Source organism: Salmo salar, chromosome 04, assembly GCF_965601325.2.
Source record: "Salmo salar chromosome 04, fSalSal1, whole genome shotgun sequence".
In the NCBI taxonomy this organism is placed as follows: Eukaryota; Metazoa; Chordata; class Actinopteri; order Salmoniformes; family Salmonidae; genus Salmo; species Salmo salar.
In genome coordinates, this window is record NC_138294.1 from 6950680 (window position 1) to 6968404 (window position 17725).

Sequence of the window (17725 nt, forward strand, 5' to 3'; positions counted from 1 at the left end):
TTCAGAGGTCAGGGTCAAGCTGAGCCGGACCAAGAGTGGAAAAGGTTACTGGTTATGATGACATCACTGGTGAGAAGTCAGTAATGAAAAGATATTCAGTTGACTGCATGTTAGTCTGTCAGCCCCATCTTGTTGACATCTCCTTCTCTCTCCTCCCCTCCATCTCTCCTCCCGTCCTCTGTCCCCTCGTCTCTCTCCTTCCTCTCTCTCTGCTCCTCTCCCTCTCTTCCTGACAGACAGCATCAGACCTGTTGACTTGGGTAACAGACCTCTATCCTCTACACCCCCCTTCTCCTACTCTAATATGAGACCAATATAATATATAATATGACAAGTATTAATAGTTCCATAAAACACTACTTGTTATTGGGGTTTAGAATGGTTTGTATGGACACATGACTTTCTCCATGTGGGATAATAAAGTTGACTAATATTGAACTGCAAAAATCACTGTAGATTTATACTCTACCTACCTGGTGGACTGACGCTTTGAGCCTGGAGATCTGAGGAGAAAGAGAGAGACAGAGGAGAAAGAGAGAGAAAGAGACAGAGAGATAGAGAGAAACAAAGGAGAAAGGGAGGAGTCAGAGGAAGAGAGAGACAGAGGTTAAATGAACATCAACATGACCTTTCATGATGTGATGGGGAAGACAGGCTTATCGTTGGTATGGTGCAACAACACCATTGTGTAAACACATTCCCCCTCTCTCCTCCACAAATCTCTCTATCCCCTACCATCCTCTCTCCTCCACCCCTCTCTCTTCTCCACCCTCCTCTCTCCCCTACCCTCCTCTCACTTCCACACATCTCTCTCTCCCCTCCCCTATCCTCTACCCAACTCGCTCTCCTACCCTCCTCTACCATTCCCTCTCTCCTCTACCCTCGTCTACCCTACCCTCCTTCTCAAATCTCTTTCCCCTACCCTCCTTTCTCACCTCCCATTCTCTCTCCACTACCCTCCTCTTCTCTCTCCACTACCCTCCTCTTCTCTCTCCACTACCCTCCTCTTCTCTCTCCACTACCCTCCTCTTCTCTCTCCACTACCCTCCTCTCTCCTCTACCTTCCTCTGTCTCCCCAACCCTCCTCTACTCTCCTCCCGACCCTCCTTTCCCCTCTTCTCTCCCCTACCCTATATCCCCAACCCTCCTCTCTCCTCCACAAATCTCTCTATCCCCTACCCTCCTCTCTCCCCTACCCTCCTTTCTCACCTCCCATTCTCTCTCCACTACCCTCCTCTTCTCTCTCCACTAATCTCCTCTCTCCTCTACCTTCCTCTCTCTCCCCTACCCTCTATCCCCAACCCTCCAGTCTCCTCCACCCTCCTCTCTCCCCTGCCCTCCTCTCCCCTACCCTCCCATCTCCTTCACAAATATATCTCTCATTTACCCTTCTCTCTCTCCTACCATCCTCTCCCCTAGCCTCATTTCTCCTTCACAAATATCTCTCTCCTACCCTCCACTATCCCCTCCCATCCTCTCTCCCCTCCTCTTTCCTCTACTCTCCTCTCCCCTCCTTCTCCCTCCCCTCCCATCCTCTCTCTCCTCTACCCTCCTCTCTCCCCTCATCTACCCTTCTCTCTCCCCTACCTTCCCGTTCTCTCTACCTTAGCCTCTATCCCCTCCCCCTTCTCTCCTCCCCTTCTCTCGCCCCTACCCTCTCTCCCCTACAGTCCTCTCTCCTCTACCTCTTTCGCTAACCCCCTTCTCCTCTCTCCCTTACCCTCCTCCTATTCCCTATACCCTCCTATACCCTTCTCTCTCGGCTCACCCTCCTCACCTCCTCTCTCCTACCTTCCTTTCTCCCCTCCCCTTCTCTCTCACCTATCGTGCTCTATGCCCTCCCCTCCCATCTCCCCTCCCTTTCTCTCTCCCCAACCCTCCTCTCTCCCTACCCTCCTCTCTATCTCCTCCTCCTCAAATCTCTCTCCCCACCCCTCCTCTCTCTTCCATCTCTCTCTTGTTCTCTCTCTCTTCGTGACATATAGTGTTGGACCTGTTGATGTTGACTCAGCTCATAGACCTCTAGCATCTACAGCCCTCCCTTCTCCTACTCTAACATAACATCAATATAAAATATAATGTCTCATTCATTTACATAGAGACAGATACAATCAATCATTGACACACTGAATATACAACAGTCAGATGCATGACACCATCACAACTTAACTGACATTAGTGCCTGTCCCCAGATGGACAGTTAGACTACAGTAAAGTACATTTACAGGTGATCACATCATTGTCCTGCTTTGAGACACATTTTTACTGTCTGCTTCCAGTTGCATGTTCTTTTACTAACCCTGCAAATGGTAACATATCTTACAATATCAAAACATATCTCAGTAAGTGTTACAAGTGTATATTAATATAACAGCATCTTACCTGTGCTCCAGAAAATGATCATCAAAATAACTGCAGATATCATGTCTGTCTCCAACTGGGGCTCTACTGAGCTATAATGTCTACTGTCATGAAGAGAGGACTGAAGAGTGAGAAATACTACTAGGCTATATGACTTCTATCTCATTACTTCCTTACTTATATGACGTGACACACTTTTAAGCAGACAAGATCAGTGGTTAAACCCACCTAGCTACAGGAAACACTGACATTAGAAAAACTCCACAGGAAACTGCTGGCAGAACAGCAACGTTTCACATAGTGTCCTATAATATCACCTCTAACTTTCTACTGCTTGAGTTCACCTCTTATAGAATATTGGCTTAATGTTCCAGCACCTAAATATAAACAGTACCAGCACCCAAAATGAGTACTGATGAGGTCTCATGTTAGAGCAGGAGAAGGGGGGATGTGGTGTAGAAGCTAGAGGTCTGTTACCCAAGTCAACTCAACAGGTCTGATGCTATATGTCAGGGTCAGGCTGGACTGGGACAAGAGAGGAACAGGTTACTGGTTATGATGACATCACTGTTGATAAGTCAGTTATAAAAATATATTCTTTCTCTCCCATCTCCCCCCTCCTCCCTCTCTACTCTACTCCCCTTCCCCTCCCCCCTCTCTGTCTCCCTCCCATCCTTTAATTTATATTATATAAAGTCAGGGGAGGTAGAAGAAGGGGAAAGGGGGAGAAGAGGGGAGCCATGGGGGGAGAAGAGGAGAGGGGGGAGAAGAGGAGAGGGGGGAGGAGAGGGGGGAGAAAAGGAGAGGAGAGAAGGGAGAAGAGAGAGGGAGAAGAAGAGAGGGGGAGAATAGGAGAGAAGAGGGGGGAGAAAAGGAGAGGAGGGAGAAGATCTGAGGGGGGAGAAAGGTAGAGGGGAGAGGAGGAGAGAGAGGAGAGGAGGATGGGAGAATGGGAGAGGAGGTACTGTTTGTTTCCCACAGGACTATTCCTTCTGTTATCAAGTGGGTTTTTCCACCATATTTAGTGTACCAGTCATTTCAGTGAAGGGAACAAGTGCACACTTTAGGAGAAAGGAGAGATAATTGGGACAATGCTTCTTTCTAGTCTACAGTCCTGCGTCTGTGACACCAGATTACCACCTAGTGGCCATAAGAGGAACTGTCCTGTCAGTGTGTTTTTACTGCTGGCTCAAAACAACACATGACCTGCATACATGATCTGATTCATGTGTGAGTACTAAAAGCATATGAATATAGTATATTATAGTATATTTATTATATATGTGGGTCTGACAAGTAAACACTCTTAATGTTTGCTGTTTTATCACTAAGCAGAACATTGGGCACTATGTAACCAAACACATGTGAAACCTCATGATGTGATTGATAAGAAGTGTTTAAAAAGGTGAGTTCTGAACCCTGTAGACTACTGCACTACTTCTGAAGAAGACCAGAGTCATTTCAGAATGAAGACTGCTATAGTTCTGATGGTGTTGCTGTTCTGTCTGTCTGGGGCCTGGACTCAGGGAGAGAGTGGAGGGGTGACTAGTAGTTCTGTCTGTCTGTCTGTCTGTCTGCAGTATATTCACCGAATCAACAAAAGTATGTGGTCACCTGCTCGTCAAACATCTCATTCCAAAATCATGGGCATTTGCATGGAGTTGGTCCCCCCCTTTTCTGCTATAACAGCCTCCACTCTTCTGGGAAGGCTTTCCACTAGATGTTGGAACATTGCTGAAGGGACTTGCTTCCATTCAGCCACAAGAGCATTAGTGAGGTCGGGCACTGATGTTGGGCGATTAGGCCTGGCTCGCAGTCAGCGTTCCACTTCATCCCTAAGGCGTTCGACGTCGTTGAGGTCAGGGCTTGTGAAGTTCCTCCACACCAATCACGACTAACCATTCATGTATTTAACTCGCTTTGTGTACAGGGGCATTGTCATGCTGAAACAGGAAAGGACCTTCCGCAAACTGTTGCCACAAAGTTGGAAGCACAGAATCCTCTAGAATGTAATTGTATGGTGTAGCGTTAAGATTTCCCTTCACTGGAACTAAGGGGCCCAAACCATGAAAAACAACCCCAGACCATTATTCCACCAAACTTTACAGTTGGCACTATGCTTTTGTATAAATAGTGTATCCCCCAGCTGTCTGGTCCAGGAGAATATCACCTGTGACGCTGTCTGGTCCAGGACAATATCACCTGTGATGCTGTCTGGTCCAGGAGAATATCACCTGTGATGCTGTCTGGTCCAGGAGAATATCACCTGTGATGCTGTCTGGTCCAGGAGAATATCACCTGTGATGCTGTCTGGTCCAGGAGAATATCACCTGTGATGCTGACTGGTCCAGGAGAATATCACCTGTGATGCTGTCTGGTCCAGGAGAATATCACCTGTGATGCTGTCTGGTCCAGGAGAATAACACCTGTGATGCTGTCTGGTCCAGGAGAATATCACCTGTGATGCTGACTGGTCCAGGAGAATATCACCTGTGATGCTGTCTGGTCCAGGAGAATATCACCTGTGATGCTGTCTGGTCCAGGACTACAAGTAATCTAGTAAGAACCATAACAAAATCAAAAACACAAATTAAAAACATTGACAGGTCAGGGAATCAGTCTCAAGATCATTAATCAGTGATTTGAAAATACCAATCGGGACAAGTTCTTCCAGTTTACAAGTATTTTGTAAGGCGTTCCAAGACGATGGAGCAGAGTACATAAAAGCCCTTCTACCAAATTCAGTTCGGACATTTGGAACAGTTAGCAGGATAAAGTCCCGCGAACGAAGAGAGTACCCACCACATTTCTGAACAATAAAAATGCCCAAATAAAAAGGTAGTAAACCCAAAATGGCTTTGTAAATAAAAATATACCAGTGACTCAGCCTACGAGTGACTAGAGAAGGCCAGCCAACCCTGGTATATAAAGTGCAGTGGTGCGTAAGGGTTTTGCAATTTAAAATAAATCTCAAAGTGCCATGGTAAAGGGTGTCAATTGATCTCAAACACTGAGCGGAAGCATTCATATATAAAATAGTCTATTAAAGGCATAAATGTAGCTGATACTAGCCTCCTTCTGGCTTCAAAAGAAAAACAAGCCTTATTCCTAAAATAAAATCCTAATTTCAGCTTCAATTCTTTTGTAATTTGTTGAATATGCATTTTAAAAGAGAGGCCATCATCAATCAAAATTCCAAGATATTTATGAGGTTACGGCCTCCATCTCCTTGCCCTGACAGGTAGTAATAGGTGAAAAGTTCAGAGGTCTATTTCTTGCTTTAGAAAACACCAGTAGTTTAGTTTTGTCAGTATTGAGGATAAGCTTCAATTGAGACAAGGTATGTTGAACAGTATTAAAAGCAGTTTGCAAGTTCTGGAAAGCTTTTGTAAGAGATGAATCACAACAGTAAATAACAGTATCATCAGCATAAAAATGAAGTTGTGCATTGGACATTTTTGTCTAAATTATTTATATAAATAGTGAATAAGAGAGGACCAAGTACAGAGCCTTGGGGCACACCATTTAAGACAGACAATTTAACAGACCTAAGCCCATCAAATTGAGTGCACTGAGTTCTATCAGACAGATAGTTAACAAACCATGCAACTGCATGCTCTGAAAGACCTACACTCGACAATCTCTGCCTTAGTATAGCATGATCAACTGTATCAAAAGCCTTAGAGAGATCAATAAAAAGTGAGACACAATGCTGTTTTTTGTCAAGAGCTTCAGTGATATCATTTAAAACCTTCATGGCTGCTGTAATTGTGCTATGCTTCTTCCTGAAACCCGATTGATACATTGATAAAATAGAGTTAGTATATAAAAACTCTTTTAGCTGGTCACTCACAAGGGTTTCAAGTATTTTCACCAGGGGTGACAGCTTTGAGATTGGCCTATAATTATTTAAAAGAGTTGGATCTCCCCCTTTTAAAAGTGGCAGGACAAATGCTGATTTCCAGATCTTTGGAATTTCATTACATTCCAGGGTTAGATTAAACAGATATGCAAGTGGTTCAGCTATGAAATCAGCTGCCAGATTTAAAAAGCAGGGATCCAAAAGATCAGGACCTGCAGGCTTTCTCTGATCTAAGGATTTCAGGGCCTTATGTACCACCTGCACTGAGAATGGCAAAAAGCTAGAAGTTTGACCAGCTCTCACTGGTTCATCAACACAAGGTTGTACAGAGACAGAGGATACTGAATCAAACAGGTTACCAGATGATACAAAGTGCTCATTGAAACAATTCAGCATTTCAGTTTTGTCATATATAGCAACAGAGTCCTTCAATACACATGACGGTAATTCATTAACATTACTGTTACCAGACATACACTAATAGCCTTCCAAAACTTTCTAGGGTCATTCAGGTTATCAGTGGTAACAGACATAAAATATTCAGACTTGGCCTTCCTGAGAAGAGAAGAACACTTGTTTCGTAACTGCCTAAAAACAAGCCAATCAGCATCAGAACACGATTTCCTTGCTTTAGCCCAGGCTAGATTACGGTCGTGAACAATGCAAGAAAGCTCAGACGAAAACCATGGATTATCCCTCCCTTTAACCCTGAACCTGCGGAATGGAGCATGTCTGTTTACTATTTGGAGAAAACCATCCTGAAAGAATTTTCAGGCAGTTTCCACATCAGGGATAAGCTCAATCTTGCTCCAGTCAAAATAAAACAAATCATGAAAGAAAGCCTGCTCAATGAAACACTTCAGATTTCTCTTACGAATAAAACGCGGGTTAGACTTAGAAATCTTAGTATTTCTAATAGCAACAACAGCACAATGGTCACTTAAATCATTACAAAAAACACCAACCGCAGAATATTTATGTGGAACATTTGTCAATATCAAATCAATCAGGGTAGATTTATCTGGGCATTTTAGATTTGGGCGAGTGGGTGAGTTAATCAACTGGGTAAGATTCATAGAATTACAAAACATTTTTAAATCATCAGACACCGGCATTAACCAACACCAGTTGAGATCACCAATCAAAATCATTTCACTGTAAAGAAGTTTAGACATGAGGTGCGTCAAAGAAGAAAATGCATCACCAAGAGCAGAGGGGGGTCTGTAACAGCCAATCACAGTTAGAGAGAGCAGAGGGGGGTCTATAACAGCCAATCACAGTTAGAGAAAGACCCTTAGAAACCTCAATATTCAAAACAAGAAATTCCAACTGTTTACAAATAGTTTCAGACTTTGCCACACTTACAGGGAATTTTGTTTTTACATATATAGCCACACCCCCACCTTTCTTAACCCGATCAGTGCAATAAACATTGTAACCAGTTATACAAATATCCGTATCAAGAACAGACTTGCTGAGCCAGGTTTCAGAAAACACAATTATATCAGCATCAGTTGATTTAGCCCAAATCCTAACCCCATCCATTTTTGACAACAGGCTGTGTACATTTAAATGAAAAATACCAAGACCAGATCTTGATTTCAAATCAGAGGGGGTTTGGAGACATTGCATATCAGGGCCAGGGTTAGGCTGCACGTTACCTGATATCAACAATAGAAGAATAACTAGGCACCTCTGTTTAATAACTTTGCACGGCTTCTCTTTTTTAAGAGACCTACTGCAAGCGAAGTCTACAAGTGAGTTTCCAGACAATACAAAACAGTCATTTAAAACCATTAGACTTTGGTAGTGACACAAATTCGTAATCTTCACATCATGCCACAAATACATCGGCACTTGGACGAGTGGAACGAGTAAAAAGGAGCGAGTTCCTGCAAACAAAATGTCCAATGGACGGGAGAGCACATTGTCAGATGTACTCACCCAGCGACAATGTTCGTTTTCTCCAGATCTCGTTAAAGTCAGTGCATAAAGCAATACCATGAAAACTGTCATTTTCTCTGACAAATGTAAATAATAGAGCCCAATGAAGGTAAGGGGAGAGAGGGACAGCGTATATGTAAATCTGAATGTGAGTATTTGCACGTGTGAGTAGATTGGGTGTTGAGGTCGATTGAGAGAGCGGGTTGGGGATTGATGAGCTGCCACTGACAGCCAGACGAAGAGCAAAAAGGAGCGGCTTGGACGAGACACTCCGTGGATGAAGAAGGAACTCAGGCCAGCCAGAGATAGGGTTACTTTGGTAAACTTCAGTGCCGAGTTGAAGTGCCAAGTTGAGGAAGACCCGTGATCTTTACAGCAGCAAAAATAAAATAGTTTGCACTACACAACAAAGAAGTTACTCAGCCATAAATAAATAGGTTATTAGTAGGTTAAAATGTACTAGACACAGACAAACGACTTGACATGCTACCATCTTGGGAACAGCTTATATACATCTATATACATGATCCATCCCACCAGAGGGTGGAGGGGCACCTGTATCAGTGGTTTTGACCAGATAGACACCTGCAGACACACAGTATAGTGCCTCCCATGTACTCTCCTAAGATTGGACTTTTCTATACCACGTATCACGTGACTGTGTACAAAACTGCCAATGGTAGAAAACTTTGCCAGCGGTAGAAAACTTTGCCAGCGGTAGACAGTGCATTCGTTAAGTATTCAGACCCATTCACTTTTCCACATTTAGTTACATTTCAGCCTCATTCTAAAATGGAATAATATTTTTTCCCCTCATCAATCAACACACAATACCCCATAATAACAAATCAAAAACAGATTTTTATACACTTTTGCACATGTATTTACTTAAGTATTCAGACTCTTTGCTATGAGACTCGAAATTGAGCTCAGATGCATCCTGATTCCAGTGATCATCCTTGAGATGTTTCTACAACTTGATTGGAGTCCACCTGTGGTAAATTCAATTGATTAGACATGATTTGGAAAGGCACACACCTGTCTATATAAGGCCCCACAGTTTACAGTGCACGTCAGAGCAAAAACCAAGCCACGAGGTCAAAGGAATTGTCCGTAGAGCTCTGAGACAGGATTGTGTCGAGGCAAAGACCTGGGGAAAGGTACCAAAAAATGTCTGCAGCATTTACGGTCCCCAAGAACACAATGGCCTCCATCATTGTTAAATGTAAGAAGTTTGTAACCACCAATACTCTTTCTAGAGCAGGGATTTGTAGTCTTGCATGTCGTCTACTTTGATGCTAATTAGCATTTTCGAATCCGAGAGTAAAGAGAGACAAATATATTGATAAAAGTATTTGTATTTATTATGGATCCCCATTAGTTCCTGCCAAGGCAGCAGCTACTCTTCCTGGGGTTTATTATGGATCCCATTAGTTCCTGCCAAGGCAGCAGCTACTCTTCCTGGGGTTTATTATAGATCCCCATTAGTTCCTGCCAAGGCAGCAGCTACTCTTCCTGGGGTTTATTATAGATCCCCATTAGTTCCTGCCAAGGCAGCAGCTACTTTTCCTGGGGTCCAGCAAAAATAAAGGCAGTTATACCATTTTAAAAACATTACAATAAATTCACAACACACTGTGTCCTCAGTCACCTTGTCCTAGAGATATTTACATGGTTATCAAAACGTCACACCAGGGTAAGCCTAAACAAAACACAGCCCTATGGGAAAAATGAATGGTGTTAAAACGATGTGAACCATCTCCCTGTTTGACCTCTAGTTTTTATGGATATTATGACTACAGAGCCCCACAGTGGACATGTCAAAATATGTTCCATTGATAAAGCACACTTTATTTAACCTCAATGTCATCTTGTTTTTACATGGCATTGTAGATGTTAGAGGTATATAGTATGTATTTTGGATGTTTTCAGTGTGTTTTTAACCTTTTCAGACAATGGGTTAATCACAATTAAAAAATAGTGCACTAACATTACACAAAGTGAACTGAAGTCTGACAGCCCAAACAAAAACACAAATTCTCAGTCAAAAACACAAGTCAGAACACAGCCTCTTGATTCTCTCATGTGTTTTCAGGTTCTCTGACTGGGAAAATGTCTTTCCACAATGAGAGCAGTGGTATGTCTCCTCCTGTGTATTTGTATGTATTCGTTCATGCTCTTTCAGGTACCTTAACCGGGTAAATCTCTCTCCACACTGGGAGCAGCGGTACATCTTCTTACCTGTGTGTGTCCTCTCATGCTTGTTCAGGTTTCCTACCTGGCCAAAACTCTTTCCACAATGGGAACATTGGAAAAGCTTTTCCCCTGTGTGTCCCCTCTCATGGTTTTGCAGGCTCCCTAACTGGGTAAACGTCATTCCGCATTGGGAACAGTGGTAAGGCTTCTCTCCAGTGTGTATTCTCTTATGTATTCTCAGGCTCCCTAACTGAGTAAAACTCTTTCCACACTGGGAGCAGTGATGTTGGCCTGCTGGTTTGGACGTCTCGGGGTCTGGTTTCCCTGAAGGACTCTTCCTGCTGTCAGAAGGAGAGTCTGGTCTCTCTCCTGTCAAAGACAAACAGATTATTTAATTAAACAGAAACCTGAATGAAACCTCCACATGATAAAACTTCCTATGACGTATTCCTGTAATTTCCGGACTATTAAGCGCACCTGAATATAAGCCGCACCCACTGAATTTAAAAATATATATTATTTTGAACATAAATAAGCCGCACATGTCTATAAGCCGCAGGTGCCTACCGGTACATTGAAACAAATGAACTTTACACAGGCTTTAACGAAACACAGCTTGTAACAAAAAATAAGCAGTAAGCTTTAGTTGTCTTTTTGCACTGAGTGAATTCCTCACGCTGCTGTTTCCAACGTCTTATCATCGACTCATTAAGACCAAGCTCCCGTGCAGCAGCTCTATTTCCTTTTCCAACAGCCAGATCAATCGCCTTCAACTTGAAAGCTGCATCTCCGTGTCTTTGCCATGATGAGGGTGACAAAATGACTACCGTAATCAGAATGATGGGAAGTTTGAGAGCGCTCGATTTAATCTAAACAGTAAACAAAAAAGTTGTTTGACCTTAACCCGTCCGGCAATTTCATTGGTCTAATGAAAGCTTCATACCGCCAGAAAACTGAGCAGGTCACAGAATGTTTTTTTTTTTAGAAAAAAAAAATTGAAAGCGGGAAAAATCCATATATTAGCCGCGTCATTGTTTAAGACGCGAGGTTCAAAGCGTGGGAAAAAAGTTGCGGCTTATAGTCCAGAATTTACGGTCATCTAGACTAGATCCCTCAATCACCTAAAGTCAGTTTTCACAAGTATTATTAAGGTGACTAGAAAATGCAGGTCTCTGTGTGGTTCTTAGTCAGAGACTCTGTCAGTCAGTATGGTCAGGAGGAGTTGAGGAGTCTGGTTGCCTTTTACAAGGAGCACTTGACTAAGGCATAATTACACCAGAGGAAGTCATGTCAGAGTACTCCCAGTACAGAGATTTGCCCAGGGCCCATCAGCTGGCCCAATGAGACATTTTCCTCAATGTCCTGCAGTCAGGTGTTTACTAGGATAATGTTACCAATGTCATAAACGTGAGCTGTATATTTTGGTAAAATTACACAACACATAATTGAAAGAAACAAATTTGCTCAAGGCACATTATACATAATTGAATGAACCATGAATAAATAACTTGTTAATGTTATGAAAGAATTAAGCATAAACAAATATATTTTTCTTTAGAGGAGAGCCAGATTCAGGTGACGGAGATCTCCTTGGTGCTTCCTGTCTCCACTGACAGAGGTCTCCTTGGTGCTTCCTGTCTCCACTGACTGAGATCTCCTTGGTGCTTCCTGTCTCCACTGACTGAGATCTCCTTGGTGCTTCCTGTCTCCACTGACTGAGATCTCCTTGGTGCTTCCTGTCTCCACTGACTGAGATCTCCTTGGTGCTTCCTGTCTCCACTGACTGAGGTCTCCTTGGTGCTTCCTGTCTCCACTGACTGAGGTCTCCTTGGTGCTTCCTGTCTCCACTGACTGAGATCTCCTTGGTGCTTCCTGTCTCCACTGACTGAGATCTCCTTGGTGCTTCCTGTCTCCACTGACTGAGGTCTCCTTGGTGCTTCCTGTCTCCACTGACGGAGGTCTCCTTGGTGCTTCCTGTCTCCACTGACGGAGGTCTCCTTGGTGCTTCCTGTCTCCACTGACGGAGGTCTCCTTGGTGCTTCCTGTCTCCACTGACAGAGGTCTACTTGATCACACACATCCACAGTTGAAGTCAGAAGTTTACATACACTTAGGTGGGAGTCATTAAAACTTGTTTTTCAACCACTCCACAAATTTCTTGTTAACAATGTATAGTTTTGGCAAGTCAGTTAGTACATCTACTTTGTGCATGATACAAGTAATTTTCCCAACAATTGTTTACAGACAGATTATTTCACTTATAATTCACTGTATCACAATTCCAGTGAGTCAGAAGTTTACATACACTAAGTTGACTGTGCCTTTAAACAGCTTGGAAAATTCCAGAAAATGATGTCATGGCTTTAGAAGCTTCTGATAGGTTAATTGACATCATTTGAGTCAATTGGAGGTGTACCTGTGGATGTATTTCAAGGCCTACCTTCAAACTCAGTGCCTCTTTGCTTGACATCACGGGAAAATCAAAAGAAATCAGCCAAAACCTCAGATTTATTTTTTAGACTTCCACAAGTCTGGTTCATCCTTGGGAGGAATTTCCAAATTCCTGAGGGTACCACGTTCATCTGTATAAACAATAGTATGCAAGTATAAACACAGTGGGACCACGCAGCCGTCATACCGCTTTGGAAGGAGACGTACTTTGGTGCGAAACGTGCAAATCAATCCCAGAATAGCAGCAAAGAACCTTGTGAAGTTGCTGGAGGAAATAGGTACAAAAGTATCTATATCCACAGTAAAACGAGTCCTTTATCGACCTAACCTGAAAGGCAGCTCAGCAAGGAGAAGCCACTGCTCCAAAACGCCATAAAAAAGCCAGACTACGGTTTGCAACTGCACATGGGGACAAATATCATACTTTTTGGAGAAATGTCCTCTAGTCTGATGAAACAAAAATAGAACTGTTTGGCCATAATGACCATCATTATGTTTGGAGGAAAAAGGGGGAGGCTTGCAAGCCGAGGAACACCATCCCAACCTTGAAGTACGGGGGTGGCAGCATGATGTTGTGGGGGTGCTTTGCTGCAGGAGGGACTGGTGCACTTCACAAAATAGATGGCATCATGAGGGTGGAAAAGTATGTGGATATATTGAAGCAACATCAAGACATCAGTCAGGAAGTTAAAGCTTGGTTGCAAATGGGTCTTCCAAATGGACAATGACCCCAAGCAAACTTCCAAAGTTCAGGAAAAATGGCTTAAGGACAACAAAGTCAAGGTGTTGGAGTGGCCATCACAAAGCCCTGACCTCAATCCTATAGAACATTTGTGGGCAGAAATGAAAAAGCGAGTGTGGGCAAGGAGGCCTACAAACCTGACTCAGTTACACCAGCTCTGTCACGAGGAATGGGCCAAAATTCACCCAACTTATTGTGGGAAGCTTGTGGAAGGCTACCCGAAACATTTGACCCAAGTTAAACAATTTAAAGGCAATGCTACCAAATACTAATTGAGTGTATGCAAACGTCTGACCCACTGGGAATGTGATGAAAGAAATTAAAGCTGAAATAAATAATTCTCTCTACTATTATTTTGACATGACATTCTTAAAATAAAGAGGTGATCCTAACTGACCGAAGACAGTGAATTTTTACTAGGATTAAATGTCAGGAATTGTGAAAAACTGAGTTTAAACGTATTTGGCTAAGGTGTATTTAAACTTCAGACATCAACTGTATCTCTGTCCGCCTACCTGCTAGGATGATCTACAGGGAAGTGTCTATGCCTGCCTGCTAGGATGATATACAGTAAATATCATGATCTAGTCATAGACCATGTCTGACTTCCTTAATAAGTCCTATAGATACTGTTCATAATCTAGTCATAGACCATGTCTGACTTCCTTAATTTGCATTGAACATGTTGATCTGGAGGGAGGGGAGGTTTGGGGAGAACTGAAGGAAGCATTGAACGTGTTGGTCTGGAGGGAGGGAGGTTTGGGGAGTACTGAAGGAAGCATTGAACGTGTTGGTCTGGAGGGAGGGGAGGTTTGGGGAGTACTGAAGGAAGCATTGAACGTGTTGGTCTGGAGGGAGGGAGGTTTGGGGAGAACTGAAGGAAGCATTGTCGCTGTCTGAAACGCTCATCCAGACAGTCCTCTGGGTTACCCCGCTTTCTGAAACGTTCATCCAGACAGTCCTCTGGGTAACCCCGCTGTCTGAAACACTCATCCAGACAGTCCTCTGGGTAACCCCGCTGTCTGAAACACTCATCCAGACAGTCCTCTGGGTAACCCCGCTGTCTGAAACACTCATCCAGACAGTCGGCTTGTTTGTCATAGTCACTCTGTGTACCACAAAACCTGCTTATGCGACAGTATTGGCTGACGGAGAGACTATTTTCTAGGGGTGTAGGGTGGAAGCTAACAGGGATTTCCTGTCCGTTGGCTTCCTGTATAGGTCTGTGCTAAAGCCACTCCTCTCCCTCTTAATCAAAATGTCCAGATAACTTGTTTCATGCACATCAAAGGTGAGGGTGAATTTTAGATGACAGAAGTCACATTTAGGTGCCAGGTGTAACTGAGGCCATAGATGCTCCATATCCATTACTTTGAGTGTTTTATATAATACAACTAAATGTGTTTCTGTGTTGCAGCGGCTGTCAAGAAATGGAACGGCAAGGCCACAGAACATGATATAAGAGGAGCTGTGGGAGACCACCTCAAGCCCCTGGTAGAGCCAGGGGTGGTGTTTACCACTCCTTCAGCAGGCTGGAAAAGTCCGACTGATACTGTTTTTCATACTAAGTTGGACTAAGATATGTGTTGCTTTGCACATATTTCTTCAATATGTTCAAATCAAGCTTTATTTATACAGCACATTTCAGACATGCATGCAACACAATGGCTTCACAGGAAAATACAAAGTAAATAAACATAAATATTTACCACAACAGGATAAAAAAAATATATAAGAATAACAACTGAAAGATTAATGAGCATTGTAAGGAAATATCATTGATTAAAATATTAAGAATTGGATGCAATATCCAACCCAAAATATAAGCTTGTTTTACTCCATTGTTTGTTGTTACGTTCCCCAGCAAGAAAACCAGAAATGTCCCTTAAATAGAAGAGGAACAAACAAAGAGTCACTGACAACAACCACAACTAAACAGGTGGGGTTTTAGGAGGGGTTCTGAAAGACACTATGGGGGTGTCCACTGAAAGTTGACTAGTAACAACAACTGGGACCTAAAAGACAGCCACTAAATCTGCCCAAGAAGAGGCAAACAAAAGAAAAACCCACACCAAACTTAAAGACAGGACGCAAACCAAAAAGGTAGCGTAACTAAAGTTGTTGACCCTCCACGTCTTTGAAGACAACTGGCATACTGGGCCAGACACTCTTAAATAGCACCTGGACCAGCTCAGGTGAAACACCTTCCCACTAACGAGATGGACAAGCCAGCACAGGTGGAACACAAACTGACTAATGAGGTGACACCAATCAGTGTGTCCTACGTGCTAACGAGCTAGACGTGCTAACGAGCTAGACGTGCTAACGACGTGCTAACGAGCTAGACGTGCTAACGGGCTAGACGTGCTAACGGGCTAGTCGTGCTAGACGTGCTAACGACCTAGACGTGCTAACGACCTAGACATGCTAACGAGCTAGACGTGCTAAAGTCCAACCTCAAAACATAAATGGAAAAACCAAAGCCTGTAACACCTTCTCCCTTAAGACAACAAATACGTCCTATATTTTTGTTGGACAAGTTTGCTCACCATCAACAGAAAACAACTTCCATTTCACATTATAATCAACTACAATGCTTCACCTTCACCAATATAAACATGGTGTCTACTGGCTGTCAACAATTAAAAACAAGAAAACACACGTATTTTTAAATATATATATTTTTCTACAATGTAATTTTTTTTTAAACTCACTAGCTTCTAGAACTCTCGTCTTCCTAAAACTCACTAGCTTCTAGAAATCTCGTCTTCCTAAAACTCACTAGCTTCTAGAACTCTCGTCTTCCTAAAACTCACTTGCTTCTAGAACTCTCGTCCCCTTGGAACGAGCCCAAACAAAACTCATCTCCAATACAGAAAAACATGAAGTCAAAATAAATTGGGATCCATGGCAACGCACTGGCGAAACGCAAAACATTTTTGACTGCCCACCATTGAGAATTTCAGCAACCAAGTTGTCCTTACCACGGTCTGATTTCAAGAGGAAACTCCTGCAATATCGGTAGTAGCTTTCCACCTCACTGCGGAGCTTCTCTCTCTTTTCAGGGTTCACTAGATAGGCATGTTGTTGGATCTGGGCCCAGTCCCCAATGTCATGCTCTAGTACATTTGGGTTGGCACCTCCGAGAATGAACCCTGATATTCTAATAGCAGGGCAACAATGTCAATATAATTGTACCCAAAAATGGTAAGCTGGTTGCATAAATAATTATCATTACTAAATGTTACATAATATGAAATATGAAAATCAAATGTACACCCCTTTGTTAATATGTATTGGCAATAATTCACTTAATGGTGAGGCATGGAATAATAAAACATGTATATACACACAAACATCTGCCATAATCATATTACTTGTATGTTTTTAAACACCTTATAAACTGCACCAGCAACAACATCACTGCTGTTTAATAGCAATACATCACTGATATCCATTAAGGGGAAAATCAGGTTGTACGTGCTGTTGAAACTAACACCACTAAAAAACATGGAAATGGGAGATATATTTTACCTCACTGGTTAGAGGACAACCTGCAGAAGACAGTCAGCTACATTTTGGAGTGATACCTTACAATTTAGGGGTCGCTAAACAAAGGAATGAAACACTTATTTGTCATCACTCATCGATATCATGTTGAAATCAATTGCGTGAGAGTGGGGAGATGAGGTTGCATGTCCTGTTAAAACTAACAGCTCAAAAACCACATGGAATCTGGGAATAATGTGTACATCATTGGTTAGAGGACAACTTGTAGAAAACAGCTAGCTACATTTTGATTCAAGTGGGTCACCAATGCTGTAAGTGTAACACAGCTCTTTTTTTGTTAGTCACTTTTTGTTAAATCACATAAATAGTACTCTTTCAATTCAGAGCCTGGATTTTTCCCCTGATGAGGCTAATATCCATATCATGCTGAAATCAATAAAACAGGGGGCAAACGATTAGGGTTCTACATTGTGACATCATTAAAATACTCCTACTACAATGTTAAAACATTCTACATTATGACATAATTTAATTGATATCATGAAACAACTCCTTCATGTATGTATTTTCTGATGTTTGATCAGAGATCTTTTATCAGAGTATCTCTTGTCACATTGATCACAGCTATAAGGTTTCTCTCCAGGGTGTGTTCTCTGGTG

At 42.6% G+C, this 17725-nt stretch overlaps 1 long non-coding RNA gene across 1 annotated transcript; it reads right to left on the reverse strand.

The window, feature by feature from the left end:
- Positions 1–7111: 7111 nt before the first annotated feature.
- LOC106594769 (uncharacterized) lies at positions 7112–16715 on the reverse strand. The gene is made up of 2 exons (XR_014392056.1): positions 16541–16715; positions 7112–10732 (listed from the first exon to the last, which is right to left on the reverse strand). It is a non-coding gene; the product is annotated as an uncharacterized LOC106594769 (long non-coding RNA).
- Between the last annotated feature and the right edge of the window lie 1010 nt (positions 16716–17725).